Source organism: Trachypithecus francoisi, unplaced genomic scaffold (genome assembly GCF_009764315.1).
Source record: "Trachypithecus francoisi isolate TF-2019V2 unplaced genomic scaffold, Tfra_2.0 Lachesis_group13, whole genome shotgun sequence".
Taxonomy (NCBI): Eukaryota; Metazoa; Chordata; class Mammalia; order Primates; family Cercopithecidae; genus Trachypithecus; species Trachypithecus francoisi.
Genome location: NW_022681458.1, coordinates 96,415,718 through 96,436,349, shown reverse-complemented (window position 1 = coordinate 96,436,349; position 20,632 = coordinate 96,415,718).

The window sequence follows — 20,632 nt, the reverse complement described above, 5'->3', positions numbered from 1 at the left end:
ACCCGACCAGAAGCAGATTGGCCACAGAATACAGAGCCCCAGATGAGTACCGGAGGATGTCTCCCACCGGCCTCCACTGACTGTCCTATAGCGCGTCCGCCAGGACTAGATCAGTCTCATATACAGACCCTGCGGGATTATTCAGAAGCAGACAGACAACATATAAACAGAGCCGGCTTACTCACTTTTGCGATGACCCGTTGGCCTGGGGTCTGGTGGGCTTAGGGACAATCCCGGACGAGCCCCCAAGATGTAATGCCCAGACCCGCGATGACCCGAAAGCAACCACCAGAGTCCAGAGACAAAGCCAAGTGGCAGGGATCGCTTTATTTCGAGTTTGAACTCGGTTCCCTCCAGCTAGGTATCAGATCCTAGGGAGAGACCCCGAGCTCGGTGTTCAGCCGTCTTTTATAGTCAGACACAAACAAGTTACAGCAAGTTACAGAGTCACTGGGGATTTTTACAGTTGTAGGTTTACAATTGGCTGACATTTAAAATTAAACATTAGTCAGTTGTTCATTGGTTCCTACCCTTTGACCAAACCACAAACAGCCGCTTGCCCTGCTAGGGGCTTTCCAGATAACCTTGTTGTTTTAGCATTAAGGGGAGTTTCCTGACTTTTCTGACCTCTCATATTCAGTATTTTTCCACTCCTCAAGTGATAAAGCTTTTTAATCACCTGGGTGCAGGCGGGCTGAGTCTTAATCACCTGGGTGCAGGCGGGCTGAGTCTGGAAAGAGATCAGCAAAGGGAGATAAGGGTGGGGCTGTTTTATAGGATTTGGGTAGATAAAGGAAAATTACAGTCCAAGGGGGGTTGTTCTCTGGTGGGCAGGAGTGGGGGGGGTCCCAAGGTGCTCAGTGGGGGTGCTTTTTGAGCCAGTATGAGCCAGGAAAAGGACTTTCACAAGGTAATGTCATCAGTTAAGGCAAGGACCGGCCATTTGCACTTCTTTTGTGGTGGGATATCATCAGTTAAGACTGGGCAGGGCATTTTCACTTCTTTTGTGATTCTTCAGTTACTTTAGGCCATCTGGGCATATACATGCAAGTCACGGGGTATGTGATGGCTTGGCTTGGGCTCAGAAGCCTGAAACTTACCACCATAGCCTACTGAGTAGCTGAGACTAAAGATGTGCACGACCATGTCCAAACAATTTTTTTTTTTTGAATTTTGTTTTTTTGTAGAAATGAAGTCTCACTATGTTGCCCAGACTGGTCTTGAATGCCTGGCCTCAAGCAATCCTCCTCACTCAGCCTCCCAAAGTGCTGAGATTACAGACATGAGCCACAGTGTCTGGCCAAACTCAGGTTTTGACTAAGGTATAAAGATGTTTAAAGAATGCTTGGTTGATATAAAGGCCTAAATTTATAAGGCATTTGTGTAGTGTTCTTTGTTTGTTTGTTTTTTACTTTTGCAGAGAAAAGAAAACTAAGCATAAAGGTTACATTCAGAGTAATTTGGATACAGAACTGAGCAGTTGAAGTTAAGTCAGTCAACGTATATTTTCTTTTTCTTTCATGATCAATTAAAGTTTTTTTTTTTTGCCTTTTATAAGGACTCTTTTGGAGAGGATATTTCTAAATCCTTTAGTCTCTTGGAAGCCTCTGCATGCCTATAAAAGACACATCCCCTTATTTTTGAGGCACTTGGGATTCTGATTTTGAGGTTTCTTTTTCCAATGTGCCCCATAAATTAATAATTTTTTATTTTTATTTTTATTTATTTCTTTTGAGACAGAGTCTCCCTCTGTCGCCCAGACTGGAGTGCAGTGGCCGGATCTCAGCTAACTGCAAGCTCCACCTCCTGGATTTATGCCATTCTCCTGCCTCAGCCTCCCGAGTACCTGGGACTACAGGCGCCTGCCACCTCGCCCGGCTAGTTTTTTGTATTTTTTAGTAGAGATGGGGTTTCACCGTGTTAGCCAGGATGGTCTCGATCTCCTGACCTCATCATCTGCCCGTCTTGGCCTCCCAAAGTGCTGGGATTACAGGCTTGAGTCACTGCACCTGGCCTATTTTTATTTATTTATTTTTTGAGATGGAGTCTTGCTCTGTCACTGGGCTGAAGCGCAGTGGTGTGATCTCAACTAACTGCAACCACGACCTCCCAGGTTCAAGCAATTCCCCTGCCTCAACCTCCCACACAGCTGGGACTATAGGTGCAAACCAGGCTAATTTTTTGTGTTTTAGTAGAGACAGGGTTTCACCATATTGGCCAGGATGGTCTGGATCTCCTGGCCTCGTGATCTGCCCACCTCAGACTCCCAACGTGTTGGGATTACAGGCGTGAGCCACCGCGCCCAGCCATGAAGAATTTTATGTGAGGTAAGCTTTCACAGTGCATCCACTATTATTCTAAATTTTCTTTCGTAAAGTTCACTCAAGTCTATTTTATCTGTTATGAATATAGCTATTCTAGGTTCTTTGTGATTAATATTCCCAGGTATAACTCTAACAATTCTGTGATTTTTAGTTTTTCTCCTGGCATTAGCAATTCCAGTTTTTGAGCTATAGAATGATTTGGGGAAACCAGGGAAGGCTGGGGCAGGGCTGAAAGAGAAATAGGATAGGACAGGGAAAGCAATACGCTTAAAAGAGTTAAAAAGGAAGCAGATATGGTAAGAGGGCAGACCCTTAGTCAGAATACCAGGGTTCAAATCTTATCTTGACCACTTAGTAACAGGTGACCTTGGGAAATGTATTTATCCTCTTTATGTCTCATTTTTCTCAGCAGTCAAATGGGTAATATTAATATTAGGGTAATATATTACTCTAATATTAGAGTCATAATATTAGAGTAATATAGTACTGGTTGTAATTAACCTCTTCTGGTTTTCATGAAAATTAAAGTAGATTATTTGTAAAGCAGCCTGAACTGTGCCAGGGAAATAATAAGTGCTATGTGTTCAATAAATAAATAAAAATAGGGAATTTAGTTACCTTTTCTTTCACCCATTTGAGATTTCTCTTTCACAAGTAAATTTAATCAGGTACAATTTTTTGTGATTGCTTATATACTTGGAATTCTCTCTGTCAGGCCTCTGAGCCCAAGCCAAGCCATTGCATCTCCTATGACTTGCAGGTATATGCCCAGATAGCCTGAAATGACTGATGAATCACAAAAGAAGTAAAAATGCCCTGACCCGCCTTAACTGATGACATTCCACCACAAAAGAAGTGAAAATGGCTGGTCCTTGCCTTAACTGATGACATTATCTTATGAAAGTCCTTTACCTGGCTCATCCTGGCTCAAAAAGCACCCCCATTGAGCACCTTGTGACCCCCACTCCTGCCCACCAGAGAATAAGCCCCCTTTGACTGTAATTTTCCTTTACCTACCCAAATCCTATAAAATGGCCCCACCCATATCTCCTTCACTGACTCTCTTTTCAGACTCAGCCCGCCTGTGATTAAAAAGCTTCATTGCTCACACAAAGCCTGTCTGGTGGTCTCTTCACACGGAGTGCATGACACTTTCTATAAATTTTTTTGTTTCCTATTGGTCACATTTTTTTCTGTAATGCTTTTCCCCCTTCTTTCTTTTCTTCTATTAGATTGAATACAGATTCTTTTATTTCTTTATGCCCCCTTTTTAACCTACTGATTTAGAAGTTATTCACTTCAATTGGAATATTTTAGAGGATACTTTAGGATACAACTTCCTATGATTTACTTGCATTTCTATATGTCTTGCAAACAAAGGCACTGCTTGCCTTTTTCCTATCTTTTTAAGGATGTTTGTATGGCAAACAGGCTCTGAAGACAGAATGATCACCTCTGGAAGAAGGGGCAAGTTTGTTTCATGTCCACTATAATAAAAATCATGTCTCTTTCTGAAGCAAAAGTCAGACAAATTTTCTATCCACTATAAAAGATCAGATTCCTTAAGTCCAAAGCATCTCAGGCATGACAAAACCCTCTGGATATGCAGCATATCCTTGCACCCCTCCACACTGCCATCATGAAATATAGGGTGAAGATGAACTCTCATAAACATAAAGCTTATGCTTCTTGCTGTGCCATGACATTTTTTTTTAAAGACTGGACATGGTAGCTCACCATAATCCCAGCACTTAGGAAGGCCAAGGCAGTAGGATCAGTTGAGCCTAGGAATTCAAGGTTACAGTGACCTAGGATCATGCCACCACACTCCAGCATGGAGCAACAGAGCAAGATCCTCAGAGAGAGAGACAAAGAGACAGAGAGAGAGAGAGAGAGAGAGAAGGAAGGGAAGGGAAAGAAGGGAAGGAAGGGAAGGAAGGGAAGGAAGGGAAGAAGGAAAATGCTTTTCTTCACACCAGGAGTCTCACTGTTGCAGTCTCACCAATGTACCCCAATGTAGCAGTCTCTCATTATTTGAGGCATCACCGAGGGTTCTTTGTCTAACAAAAATTAAGGAGCATAGACACCATGGATGAGGTTGGAGTGAAAGTTTAAGCAAAAGAAAAAAGCTCTACACAGTGGAGAGGGAACCCAAAAGAAGGTTGCCATTTTTACAGTTGAATCTGAAAGCATTTATTGGAAACCAGTGAGAGATGGGCATCTCATTTGCATAAGGCATGAATTTCTGGTAGCTCCACCCCATCCTCCTGATGCACATGTGGGCCCTTAGCTTGAGTTACTTCATATTGCTTTGCTCCCCTTACTGTGCATGTATCAGGGGATGAAATTTCCCATTGTGGGCATGTCTGGGCAAGTCACCTGTTTAGCCTTTATTTTCTGTCTGGCTGTGAGCATGTCTTAGGCAAGCCCCCACTGTGCAAGGTCCCTTATCTGTGCCTGTAGCTTGATTTTTCAGGCTGTTCTTTTGTTTGAAAGAATTCAACTGAGGATCCACCTTAACTGCCTCCCTGACTGATTTCTTTCTTTCTCCTCTCTCATCATCTTCTGATAGTATCCATGAAACAGAATCGGACAGGTCAGGATTAGAGCAGAGCAAATGAGATGAATCATGCAAGTGTAATTTCAGATGGCATTTTTGAAATACTGATATTTTGTTCATCATGGAGATTTTGCATTTTTTATTTTTTATTTTTAAAATATTGCTTTAAAGCATTACTTAATTATTCATTTTCTTGGCATGTTTTAAAAATTTTGTGTCCTAAGTGAGTGCCACACTCCTTCATTCTAGTTCTAGCCCTGCTTCTCAGTCTAGAAACCCCCAGAGCAATTAAAAAAAGGCAGGAGGGCAGGAGCTGTCAGCAATAAGGATAAAGGGGCTTGGGTGAATAGAAAACATCAGAAAATAGTACAATTCTATCTGTGAGCAACTGGCTACTCAATATCAAAAGCAAATGTGACTTATATGCTGGTGTGGAGCTGATTTCTACCTCCACACCCTCTGATACCTTGCAGCACTTCCACTCTTGACCTTGGCTGTTTTAAGGGGACAAATAATCAGTAGTATTACTAAGTTCTTCTGCCTCCAAAGAGCAAAGGTCGTATACACATATAAGAGTATACTGGGAAGCTATAAGGAAGAAAAGGGACTCAAATCTTTATAGCTCAGTTGGATACAAGTTCCTATCTTATATTTGATCAACATCTTATCTAGTCTGTAGGGTAGCAAATACCAAGAATCAGCTAATGGGCCTTGGGAAGACTTCACAGTAGGGAAGAGAAGCTAATGTAAACTTGTTGATGAGATCTTTGTGTCTTCGGCTACTAAATATGTAAATGCTATTGATATTTTACATGTCTGAACTATACATGCTCATTAAGTGGCAGAAGGGACTATCCAGATTGCAAGGGCCACGTGTAGGTTAGAGCTAGTACCTTTGGAACACCTCAACCATAATAAACTCTTTGAGCCACAAATCTCTACCACTGATAATTTTGCCAGTTAAAACACCTGGGAAAGAGGGAGAGTCTAGATCCAGAGGCAACAATTTGGTTTTGAATTCATTAGCCCTCTGATCTTAGCTATTAGTTTGCTACTAGGATCTTGTAGAAACTGAATGTTTCATCCATGGAGGTTTTGTGATTCTCTAGCCTGATTTCCTTTTTTGTGATATTCAACTTTAACTCAATAACTAACAAGATAGGGAGGGCTCAACAAATCTATCTTGTCAAATGTAAATAATATATTTAAGAACAGAACATGCCAGGCATGGCTCACGCATGTAATCCCAGCACTTTGGGAGGGCAAGGCGGGTGGATCACAAGGTCAGGAGATCAAGACCATTCTGGCCAATATGATGAAACTCCGTCTCTACTAAAAATACAAAAATTAGCTTGGCATGGTGGCAGGTGCCTGTTGAACCAGCTACTCAGGAGGCTGAGACAGGATAATCGCTTGAACTGGGAGGTAGAGGTTGCAGTGAGCTGAGATTGCATCACTGCACTCCAGCCTGGGGGACAGAGTGAGACTCCATCTCAAAACAAACAAACAAACAAACAAACAAACAAAAAAGAACAGAACCAGCCTGGCTACGAACATCATCTTGGCTTTACATGAAAAAGTGTCAACTATCCTTTGGAAGAAGTTTTATGCTCTACTCTCTATTCTACCTGAAACAAAGTTGCTGATTCAATAGTATCCTTCATTTGAAGAGGTTCTCCTAAATGCTAAGTATTAATTTGCATTGGTGATTTAGTTAAGTTGAAACCCTATGATGTCAACTGAGCAAGTGCAGCTATTCAACCTCCTCATCACCAGCTATACAGAATAGAAAGCAGGTGTGACTGCTCTCAGTGGTCAGAACTCAAGGCTGCTCTCATATCACTGTCCACTTGATGAAAAAGTCACATTTTTACTGACTTTTGGGATGTTGCCAATGCCTTAGCTTTTTGGTCAGCCACTTGGGAAATAATAAACTGCGAGATTAAAGAAACTCCTCGAGGAAGCAAAGCAAAATGGTGAATAGAAAACTCCTCCAATGCCACCTCAAGGACACCAAGTTACCATCTACATAGAGAAAACTCCTTCACAAGAACCAAAATTGATGTGAGCACTCTGAAGTACCTGGTTTTCACTTCATATCGCTGAAAGAGGCACTGAAGAGATAGAAAAAACAGTCCCGAATTGCTGATGCCACCCTTCCCCCACCCCTGGCAGCAGCTGTGAGGTATGGGCACAGAAAGCATCTCTGGGCGCTGGAGGCGGGAGAACACAGAACACAGCAATTGTGAAGCATTGGACTCAGGGCAAAACTCCTTCTGTTTGAGAAAGCAAAGGGAAAAATAAAGGGGACTTTGTCTTGCACCTTAGGTACCAACATCGCCACTGGGGAGCAGAGCACCAAGCGGGCTCTTGGGATCCCCTATTTCAGGTTAATTCTTGGGTGGCAGTTCTGAACTTGCCCTGGGTCAGAGGGGAGCACACTGCCCTAAATGGTGAGTCCCAGACTAGGCAACAGTCACCACAAGCTAACTTAAGAAACCTTGGGCCTTAAGGGAACATTGGTGGTAGTCTGACTACTCTTCATGGTCAGAGGTGGCAGTGGCTACAGGATGAGGTTCCTCTGCCTTCGAAAAGGGGAAGGAAAATTGGGAAGAATGGCATCTTGTGGTCTGAGTGCCAGCTCAGCCACAATACAATAAAATACCAGGTAGACTTCTATGGTTTTTGACTATAGTCTTTGACTCCTGGATGGCACTGTGGATCCACCTGAGGCCTGGGGGCCTCATAGCCTCGAAAGGAAGGACACAGGCATGGCTAGCTTTGCCAAATGATGATTGTAGAGCCCCATGGCCTTGAACAAACATAGGGAGTAGCCAAGGAGTGGTTACTGCAGGCCTTGAGCAAGACCCAGTGCTAAGCTGGCTTCAGGTCTGACCTGGAACAGTCATAGTAGTGGTGGCCACTGGGTGCTTGTGTCATTCCACCCCTAGATTCAGGTGGCTCAAAACAGAAAGAGAACTCTGTATGCTTGGGAGAAAGTAAGGAAAAAGAACAGGAGTCTCTGCCTGGTAATCCAGAGAATTCTCTCATATCTTGTCCAAGACCATCAAGCTGGTAGGTACCTCTATGAGTCTGCAAGTAACCACAGACTTACTGGACTTGGGGTGCCCCCTACAGGAGAAACAGCTAAGATCACAATACTGAAGTCCTTTCAAATATCTGGGGAGCCTTCCCAAGAACAGCTACAAATAAGCCCAGACAGTAAAGACTACACTAAATACCTAACTCTTCAATGTTCAGACACTGAAAAACATCTACTAGCATCAACACCATCCAGGAAGACATGACCTCAACAAATGAACTAAATAAGGCACCAGGGACTAATTCTAGAGAAAGAGAGATATATGACCTTTCAGACAAAGAATTCAAAATAGCTGTGTTGAGAGAACTCAGATAAATTCAAGATAGCACAGAGAAGGAATTCAGAATTCTATTAGATAAATTTAACAAAGAGATTGAAATAATTAAGAAGAATCAAGAAGAAATTCTGGAACCGAAAATTAAAATTGGCATACTGAAGAATGCATCAGAGTCCTTTAATAGCAGAATTCATCAAGCAGAAAAAAAATAGTGAGTTTGAAGACAGGCTATTTGCAAATATAGTCACGGAGACAAAAGAAAAAAAGAATAAAAGACAAAAAGCATACTATGGGATCTAGAAAACAGCCTCAGAAGGGCAAATCTAAGAGAAAGAGAAAGGGGTAGAAAGTTTATGGAAAGGGATAATAACAGAGAACTTCTCAAACCTATAGAAAGATATCTATATCCAAGTACAAGAAGGTAATAGAATACCAAGCAGATTTAACCCAGAGAAGACTATCTCAAAGCATTTAATAAACAAACTTCCAAATGTCAAGGACAAAGAAAGGATCCTAAAAGCAGCGAGAGAAAAGAAGCAAATAACATACAATGGAGCTCCAATACACCTGGCAGAAGGCTACTCAGTGGAAATATTACAAGCTAGGAGAGAGTGGCATGACATATTTAAAGTACTGAAGGAACAAAACTTTTACCCTAGAATAGCATATCTGGTGAAAATAGCCTTCAAAGATGAAGGAGAAATAAAGACTTTCCCAGACTAACAAAAGCTGTAAGATTTCATCAATATCAGATCTCTCTTATAAGAAATACTAAAGAGAGTACTTCAATCAGAAAGAAATGGACATTAATAAGCAATAAATAATCACCTGAACATATAAAACTTACTGGTAATAGTAAGTACACAGAAAAACACAGAATATTATAACACTGTAACTATGGCGTGTAAACTACTCTTATCCTAAGTAGAAAGACTAAACAAAAAATCAATCAAAAATAACTACAACAACTTTTCATGACATAGTACAATAAGATATAAGAAGAAACAACAAAAAGTGTAAAAGTGGGGGAAAGTCAATGTAAATATTAGTCTTCTTTTTGCTTGTTTATGCAAATAATGTTAAGTTGTTATCAGGTTAAAGTAATGGGTTATAAGATAGGATTTACAAGCCTCATGGTAACCTCAAACCAAAAAACATACAATGGATACACAAAAAAATACAAAGCAAGAAACAAAATCATATCATCAGAGAAAAGCATCTTCACTAGAGGAAGAGAGGAATTAAAGAAAGGAAAAACAGAAAACTAAAAACAGCCAGAAAACAAATAATGAAATGACAGGGGTAAGTTCTTACTTATAGATAATAGTATTAAATGTAAATGAACTAAATTCTTTAATCAAAAGATATAGACTGGCTGAATGTCTGTTGAATACAAGAAACACACCCATTTATCTGTTGCCTACAAGAAACACAATTCGTCTATAAAGATATACATAGGCTAAAATAAAGTATGGAAAAAGATATCCCATGCCAATGGGGGGTGGGGGGGAAAGCAAGAGTCACTATACTTATATCAGACAAAACAGATTTCAAGACAAAAATGGTAACAAGAGATAAAAGTCACTATGTAATGACTAAGGGGTCAATTCAGAAAGAGGATATAACAATTTTAAATAAATATGCACCCAACGTAAGAGCACCCAGATATATAAAGCAAATATTACCAGAATGAGAAAGATAGGCCCAATCAAATAATAGTTGGAGACTTAAACACCCCACTTTCAGCATTGAACAGATCTTCCAGACAGAACATCAGCAAAGAAACATCAGTTAATCTGTGCCATAGACCAAATAGACCTGACAGATATTTATAGAACATTTTATGCAAGAGCTGCAGAACACATGTTCTTTTCCTCACCACATATATCATTCTCAAGGATAGATCATATGTTATGTCACGAAACAAATATCAAAACATTCAAAAAATTGAAATAATATCAAACATATCCTCTGACTACAATGGAATAAAACTAGAAATTAATAACGAAGAATTTTCAAAACTATACAAATACATGGAAATTAAACAATGTACTCCTGAATGACCAGTGGGGCAATGAAGAAATTAAGAAAAAAATTGAGAAATTTCTTCAAATAAATAATAATGGAAACACTATATACCAAAACCTCTGGGATACAGCAAAAGCAGTATTAAAAGGGAAGTGTATAGCTATAAGCACCAACATCAAAAAAAGAGTTAGTAACTTCAAATAAACAATCTAACAATGTACCTTAAAGAACTAGAAAAGCAAGAGCAAACCAAACCCAAAATTAGTGGAACAAAATAAATAATAAAGATTAGAACAGAAATAAATGAAATATAAATTAAAAATATAAAAGATCAATGAAATACAAAGTTGGTTTTTAGAAAAGTCAAAAAAAAAAAATGACAAACCTTTCACCATACTGAGAAAAAAAGATCCAAATAAAAATCAGAAATGAAAAAGAAGACATTACAACTGATATGGCAGAAATTCAAAAGATCATTAGTGGCTACTATGAGCAACTATATGCCAATAAATTGGAAAATCTAGAAGAAATGACCAAATTCCTATACACATATATCTTCCAAGATTGAACCAGGAAGAAATCCAAAACCTCAACAGATCAATCACAAGTGATGAGACGAAAGCCATGATAAAAAGTCTTCCAGTTGGCTGGGCACAATGGCTCATGCCCGTTATCTAATCCCAACACCTTGGGAGGCCAAGACAGGAGGATTACTTGAGACCAAGAGTCCAAGATGAGCCTGGCCAACATGGTGAAACCCTGTCTCTACTAAACACACAAAAAGTAGGTGGGTGTGGTGGTGAACTCCTGTAATCCCAGTTACTCAGGAGGCTGAGGCAGGAAAATTGCTTGAACCCAAGAGACGGAGGCTGCAGTAAGCTGAGATTGTGCCACTGCACTCCAACCTGGGTGACAGAGTGAGACTTGGTCTCAAAAAAAAAAAGTCTTCCAGTAAAGAAAAGCCCAGGCCTGATGGCTTCACTGCTGAATTCTACCAAACTTAAAAAACCAAACAGTGCAAATCCTACTCAAACTATTATGAAAAATAAAGGAGGAAGGAATACTTTCAAATGTATTCTATGAAGCCAGAATTACCCTGATATGAAAACCAGACAAAGACACATCAAAATAAGAAAACTACAGGCCAATATCTCTATATCTCTGACAAATATTGATGCAAGAATCTTCAACAAAACACTAGCAAACTGAATTCAACAGTACATGAAAAAGATCACTCATCATTACCAAGAAGGATTTATCTCTGGGATGCAAGGATGGTTCAACATATGCATCATATCAACAGAATGAAGGATAAAAACCATACGATTATTTCAATTAATGCTGAAAAAAGCATTTGATAAAATTCAACATTCCTTCATAATAAAAAGCCTTAAAAAACTGCCTATAGAAGGAGCATATCTCAACATAATAAATGCCACATATGACAGATGCACAGCTGTTATCATACTGAATAGGAAAAACTGAAAGTCTTTCAAGTAAGATCTGGAACATGAAAAGGATGTCCACTGTCACCACTATTATTCAACATGGTACTGGAAGTTCTAGCTAGAGCAATTAGACAAGAGAAAGATATAAAGGGCATCCAAATTGGAAAGGAAGAAGTCAGATTATCCTTGTTTTCTGATGACATAATCTTATATTTAGAAAAACTCTAAAGACCCTACAAGAAAACTATTAGAAATGATAAACAAATTTAGTAAAGTTGCAGGATACAAAATCAACATACAAAAATCAGTAGTATTTATATATGCCAACAGTGAACAATGTGAAAAAAAAATAAAAAGTAATCGCATTTACAATAGCCACACATAAAATTAGAAACCTAGGAATTAATCAGAGAAGTGACAGATTTCTATAATGAAGACTTTAAAACGTTGATGAAAGAATTTGAAGAGGACACCACAAAATGGCAAAATATTCCATCTTCATTGATTGGAAGAATCAATATTATTAACATGTCCATATTACCCAAAGCAATTTACAAATTCAATGCAGTCCCTATCAAAATACCAATGATATTCTTCACAGAAATAGAAAAAAAAGTCATAAAATTTATATGGAACCACAAAATACCCAGCACCACAAAAGAGCCAGACCCTAAGCAAAAAGAACAAAACTGGATGACTCACATTGCTTGACTTCAAATTATATATAGAGCTGTAGTAACCATAACAACATGGTACTGGCACAAAAACAGACACACAGAGTGATGGAACAGAATAGAGAACCCAGAAACAAATCTACACACCTAGAGTGAACTGGTTTTTGACAAAAGTTCCAAGAACATGCACTGTCTCTTCAACAAATGGTACTGGGAAAACTGGATATCCACATAAAAAAATGAAACTAGACCCCTATACTCTCACCATATACAAAAATCAAATCAAAATGGATTAAAGACTTAACTCTAAGACCTTGAAATAAAAAACTACTACAAGAAAACGGAGAAAATCTTTAGGACGTTTCTGGGCAAAGATTTCTTGAGCAATACCCAAAAAGCACCGGCAACTAAGGCAAATGCGATCACATCAAGTTAAAAAGCTTCTGTATAGCAAAGGATACAATCAACAAAGTGAAGAGACAACCCATAGAATGGAAGAAAGTATTTACAAACTACCCCCCTGACAAGAGATTAAAAACCTGAATGTATAAGGAGCTCAAACAACTCTATAGGAAAAAAATTCAATAATCCAATAAAAAAGGACAAGAGATTTGAATAGATATTTCTCTCTCTTTTTTTTTAGATTAAACAAAAAGAATTGTGTTTATTTTTTATTTTTTTTTAATATTTTTTATTATACTTTAAGTTCTAGGGTACATGTGCATAACGTGCAGGTTTGTTACATATGTATACTTATGCCATGTCGGTGTGCTGCACCCATCAACTCGTTAGCACCCATCAAGTCATCATTTATATCATGTATAACTCCCCAATGCAATCCCTCCCTCCTCCCCCCTCCCCATGATAGGCCCCAGTGTGTGATGTTCCCCTTCCCGAGTCCAAGTGATGTCATTGTTCAGTTCCCACCTATGAGTGAGAACATGCGGTGTTTGATTTTCTCTTCTTGTGATAGTTTGCTAAGAATGATGGTTTCCAGCTGCATCCATGATATTTCTCAAAAGAAGACATACAGATGCAAACATATAAAAGTTCTAACATCATAAATCATCAGAGAAATGCAAATCAAAACTACAATATCATTTTATCCCAGTTAAAATAGCTTATATCCAAAAGACAGGCAATAAAAAATGCTACTGAGGATGCAGAGAAAAGGGAACCCTTGTACACTGTGGATGGGAATGTAAATTAGCACAATCACCATGGAGAACAGTTTAGAGCTTCCTCAGAAAACTAAAACAAGAGCTATCATATGATCCAGCAATTCTACAGCTGGGTGTATACCCAAAAGCAAGGAAATCAGTATATTTTAAATATATCTGAATTCCTATGTGTGTTGCAGCACTGCTTACAATACCTAGGATTTGGAAGCAACCTAAGTCTCCATCAACATATAAATGGATAAAGAAAATGTGGTACCTGTATACAGTGGAGACTATTCAACCACACAAAAAAAGAGATCCAGTCACTTGCAACAAGAATGAAACTAGGTATCATTATGTTAGGTGAAATAAGCCAGGCATAGAAAGACAAACTTCACATGTTCTCACTTATTTGTGGGATATAAAAATCAAACCAATTGAACTCACGGACATAGAGGGTAGAAGGATGGTTGGGAAGGGTAGCTCCCAACAGAGATTGGGAAGGGTAGTTGAGGTTTGGGGGAAGGTGGTGATGGTTAATGAGCTAAAAAAAAAAAAAAAAAAAAAATAGAATAAATAAGACCTACTATTTGATAGCACAATAGGGTTACTATAGTAACCCTATTACTAAGTATACAACTTAATTGTATACTTTAAAATAAAGAAAGTAATTGGGGCTGGGAGCGGTGGCTCAAGCCTGTAATCCCAGCACTTTGGGAGGCAGAGACGGGCAGATCACGAGGTCAGGAGATTGAGACCATCCTGGTTTACATAGTGAAACCCCGTCTCTACTAAAAAATACAAAAACCTAGCTGGGCAAGGTGGCGGGCACCTGTAGTCCCAGGTACTTGGGAGACTGAGGCAGGAGAATGGCGTAAACCCGGGAAGTGGAGCTTGCAGTGAGCTGATATCCGGACGCTACACTCCAGCCTGGGAGACAGAGCGAGACTCCATCTCAAAAAAAAAAAAAAAAAGTAATTGAATGTTTGTAACTTAAGGGATAAATGCTTGAGGGGATGGATACCCCATTCTCCACAATGTATTTATTTCACATTGCATGCCTATATCAAAACATATCATGTACCCCATAAATATGTACACCATGTACCCACAAAAATTTTAAAAAATTAAAAAATTTAGAGAAAAAAGAAAGAAACTGAGGCCACCAATTCTGAAAACAAATTACATTTGCTGATCAGCCTCTCTGGGCCACTTGTATAGATGCTCATTCTCCAAAAAGACAAACCAGAATCAAACTGTTGATTGATTCCGCTTCACCTAGATTGCTACCTTTGCTGCCAGAATCCATTATGGTATCAGACATGGCAGCACACTATCAGAGGGTACACATTAAAAAGGATTACAGAGGCTATCATTACACGCAAAATTTGTCACTCCTACCAAAAGCTGAGATTTTATGTTATAATGAGGGAAGTCATACTGCATGTTTACCCTTCATGAAGTTTTGCCCCCGCTTGCTTCTGATAGACTAACTACATCACATTTTTAACACTTTCTCAGTGTTATTGTTGCCTTACCATTGTTGACATTTTCTTAGATTATGATGCTCCTGTTCCAGTCCCATCAGTTGATTCTGGCTAAATTTGAAACTAAATTTGGTCACATATTCTGCTGCTTTCTAGATCATTTCTAAACAAATATACAAGTTAGAGTATCATTCAGTACCCCCACCTGGTCCGCCTCCCCACCACGAAAAAAGCATTAGTCATGGTCACTGAAAAGAAACCGTGAACCCATAAGTTCTACTAGCTGACTGGGAAGCCATATTGGAGTCAACATCATCCTGTGCCCCCTTACAGAGTGAAAACATGTAGCTTATACATTGTGGGGTTTCAAACATTATAACAACATGTGCAAACCTAGGACAGTATTACTTCTAGAGGAGCTAGGCATAAAGTTGATTTTATATATATATATATATATATATATATATAAAGTCATTTGCATTGTAGAAGAGGTCATAAGAGATTTTCAAGTGCTTAACAAAATATGCCTAGTATATCTTGTTGTCTTCAAATGACTGTAGACATGTTTCTAGAATGAGGCTACCCTTCCAGGAAAGATTTCCATAGGAGTAACTAACTTATTATTGGTGTACACTGCGAGGACAACTATTCTTATAATGGAAGCCATCCAACTTAAAGAGGTGGTGCAGAATGTGTCACTGACATTAAGGAACCAAGGGCACCACCTTGGTTTTGGAAGTATTTCAGGTGAGACTCAATATATTGGCCAAGGTTGTTATGCACTAGAATAGCAGTGGAGCTCTTCTTTATGGGCTAAGGTCTAGTCTATTCAATCAGTAATATATCTGCTGGATTAATGCCTTCAGTTAAGTGAAAAAGTCAATAACAGAAACTGAAGAAGAAAGCCATCTAGCTTTCTAGTGTAGACCTGGATAGTTTAAGAGATTTGTCCAGCTTTCTGTGGGCACGGTCAAGGTCAATGTTGCAAATAGGACTCATCCTACAGCTTGACAGTAAGTAGAATTAAATGCTACATGAGTCAAAATGAGTTCCAGACTCTGTAGGATTCATCAGAGTAGCCAATGTTGTGATGTATTCAAGATAAAATATTTCCATGTGTAGGCACAAGGCGTTTATATTGTTGAAGGACAATTCTCTTGCAGTAAGTACCTGGCATTTCTGCACATCTTTTAAGCAGAGGTGCTACTGTCTTTATTCTAGACTATCTTTGCAAGGATGTTGGTAGAGCAAGTGAGCTCTGAAGACAGAGATAGTGTCTTCCTCTGGAGCAGAGGACCAATTTCCTTAAAAAATTGAGATAGAGATATTGTGTTCTCCTTCTGAGCAATAGGCAGACATATTCACAGTCTAGGCTCCAAAGCAAAGGTCAGGTAAATTTACAGCGTATTATAAGATAATCAGGTCCCCTGAGCTTAGGACGTTTCTTCTATAATGTAATTTACTATGTTTGCAGGTGTCACCTGGCATTCTTCATGTTTCCCTGTGAAAATCGAGTCTCAGGAAACCAGGAAAGTTATTGCTGGTACAATGGCTACTGTTATTGCTGTCAGTAAATAATGGACCCCTATCTCTAACTTTGGAGTCTCATGTCTTCTGCCAGAATCTATGAAATTACAGCAAGCTAATTTGTTAGCTTGCTTGCAAATGGGGTAACATTTTAGACCTTTTTTAGTCTTAAGAAAGCAGAAAATTAAGAAGAGAAAAACAGAGAAACAAAACAGAGGAAATAAATAGAAACAAATAATAAAAGCAAGACCTAATACCAGCAATATTTCAAGTTGTATTAAATGCTAATGTACAAAATACTCCACTTAAAAGGCAGCAATATCAGGATCAATAAAAAGTAAGACCAAGTAACACCCTGTTTTCAAGAATATTTCTTATTTTTTGTGCCTCATTCCCTTTCATATCAATTTTAAGATTTTTGCCAAATTCTGTAAACACAAACTTTATTAGGATATAATCATCATCTCATTGCTTTATAGATAGTGCTATTTTCATGCTAGTGAATCTTTCCAACAATAATTGCTAATCTCTCCATTTATTTTTGTCATTTTCATATATTTAAACACAACACTACAATTTACAAATATCTTACACGTTTTATTAGGGATATTATTTGCTGTTACATAATTTTGGCTAACTCTATAAATCATTATTTTTATAAAAAGATTTATCCTAATCATTTTTCTGATATATAGGAATGCTACTTTCTCATATATATGAATGTTTTTCAGCAGTTTTGCAGCTTTTCTCTTCAGGCAGTTTCTTCCTTTTCAAGTCTCATACATTCTGTTATTTTTTTCTTCTCTTACTCAGATAGCTCTTAACTCTCCAATATATTAACTACATAACTATGATTTTAAGCATTTTTGTTCTTCATTGTATCATAATTGCTTCATTTTAGTCAAAGAAAATATAGATTATTAGTGTACAACTTTATCAGGGAAAGGAATTTTCTGCTTATTCCTGAAATATTAAGAAGTTTTTTAAATGCATAAATGTTGAATTGCATCGGTTTTTATTTCTAGAATAATATATATTTCTCCATTAATTTTTAATTGTTGTAATATTCAGAGATATTTCTTATGTTAAAACATCTTTCATCCTTTGAGAAAAAAAGTATACTTTGTCATAGTGTATTTTTACATCATTATTGGATTTGGTTTTCTAGTATTTTATTAAATATTTTTGTCTTCATATTCAGAAATCATTATGGCCTATAACTTTATTTACTATAATAATATTAAGACTATAGCCTCTTGTAATTATTTTGAGTAATTTCCTTTTTTTCTCTTGTCATGAAAATTGACATAGAAAAAAAACAATTTCCCGCAGTCTTAATGATATTTAACTTTTAAATTATCTAGACCCGGTGTTTTAATGTGTGCCTGAGAGTGGTGGATTGTAGATTACAATCTAATAATTTTTATTCTTTAACCGATAAATATATATTCACACTTTCAATTTCTTCACAGTAATGTTTTACTAAATTATAGTTTTTCTTGAAAATTCTTCTTTGATCTAAATTTTCAAGTTTAAAAAATTAAAAAATATATTTGGCCTAAATATTTAGATATTGAAATACTATAATATTATGTGTGATATTTTATTGTGATTACAAAAAATGCCATAATTATATTTATGTATTCCATTTAATTCCTTCTGTATTTATTTATGCTTTCTGTCTTTTTTCAAGACCCATTTTGGGATGTGTATTTCTGTTTTACTGACTTTTTCAAACAAATTTCAATATGCCATATCTTTCATTGTTACATGATAAAAATTACATATTTATGTTTTTAATTTTTATTATTTCCTGATAGACTTATTTGGGTTTACAATATCGTTGTGTTTAGTAAACCTTTACAAAGGTTTCAGAATTTAGTTTTAAAATGTTTGAAAAGTTTTAAATATAGTACAGAAAATATAACACTCTATTCCCCTCTTGTTAATATATTACATTACAGTGGTACATTTGTCACAACTAAATAATTTTGCTGCATTATAATAAGCTAAAATTCAGACTTTATCTAGATGTCCTTAGTTTTTACCTAATGTTCTTTTGTTGTTGTTGTTGCAGAATCCAATTCAGGATATCAGGTTGCATTTAGTCATCATGTCTTAGGCTCTTCTATTCTGTGACCGCTACTCAGTTTTTGTATGTCTTAGTTTGGTTTATCTGCTATAAGAAAATGCCATAAACCAGGCAGCTTAAACAACAGACATTTATTTTTCACATTTCTGAAAGCTGGGAAGTCCAAGATCAAACCAAGCCAATTTGGTTTCCGGTGAGATCCTTCTTCCTAGTTTGCAGATAATCATCTTCTTGCTGTGTTCATTACATGGCACAGAAAGAAAGAAGTTCTCTGGTCTTTTTATATAAATAATTAATCTAATCCCATCATAAAGGCCCTTTCCTCTTGACCTTATCTAAGCCTAATTACCTCCCAAAGGCTTCATCTCCAAATACCATCACACTGGGATTAGGGCACCAACATATGAACTTTGGGGAACACCATTCTGTCTGTAACTCCTTGACTTTATGGTGCTGGCATTTTTTGAGTACTTATGAGGTATTCACCAAATATGAATATATTTGAGGTATCAAATAAAGGTAGAATGTTACTATATTTGAGTTTATCCCACATTTTTTCATGGTTAGACTAGGGTATCACTCTCATTATGTCATATTAGGGATACATAATATCAGTATGACTTATTACTGATGACATTAATCTCGATTACCTGACTGAGGTAGTGTTTGCCAGGTTTCTCCACTGAAAAGTTCTCCTTTATTCTCCCTGTTCATATTGTACTGAATGGATGAAAGTCACTGTGTGCATTCCATATTCAAGGGTTGGAAAATCATGCTCCACTTTCCTAAAGAAGCATCAACAAAGCTATGTGGACTCTTTCAATATGAGAAACTAATCTATTATTTCGCCCATTAATTTATTTATTTAATCATTTATCTATATCTGTAAGTGCACATGGATATTTATTTTACATTTTAGGCTGTAATTTAATAATATTTATTTTGTGCTTAAACTGTTACAACTTTGACCATTGAGAGCTTTTTCAGTTGGGTCATGTGTCTGTTTAACATGTACTTATTATTTTGGTTTTCATTCTTTTTTATCTTTTTTTGTTTTTTACTTTTAATTTCTGTGGGTATACAGTAGGTGTATAAATTTATGGAGTACAAGAGATATTTTGGTTTTAAGCACGTTCTTATTTTCTGTCATTATAAGATGTTACAGGCTCATACTGTACATTCCCTGTCCCAGCCCCCAGTTCAGCCATTTTCCAAGGTATTCTGGCTTCTTTTACTGGAGAATAGTATTAGAAACAAAAGTGTAATGCTTTTTTTTTTTCTTCATGGATAGGATTCTAAGATTTTCAATTATTTCTCATGAAATGTATTTGAATCACACTATAACAACTAAGATACTGCTTTATGAAAACTAAAATTTTGATTTTTTAACCATTCAGTTCTAAATATTTGATATTAATTTTAATATATTCTTTGATTAATAAATTATTGAAAAGTATGATTTAACATTTTTCAACATGCAAGTGTTTGCATTTTTGGTGTGTTTTATTTCAAGTTTTTTTGAATTGTGGTTGGAAAAATGACATCTACACAATAAATAAAAGTAGATATTTATTTGTATTTGTTTTGTGTTCTACTGGTTAAACTTCTCGTTTTGTTTCACATGTCAATATTCACTTTATGTACTTAGAAGCTGTTATGTGCATGTAACCAATGAATCATTATTATACACTGAACACTGTTTTTAATGTGTAGTATAATCCTAATAATGATTTTTACTTTAAAATATACTTTGATTAATTTAGCTACCAGAGTAGCATTTGCCTGTGATACCTTATTTCATCCAATATTTGACTATTTATGTTTTGTATGTTAGATATTTTAAATTTCATTTTTTAAAACATATGCTTGAATTTGGTTATTCAACTAGAAATTCTGTGAATCTAAAACAAAAGATTTTAATACATCTATATTTATTATGATTACTTGTACTA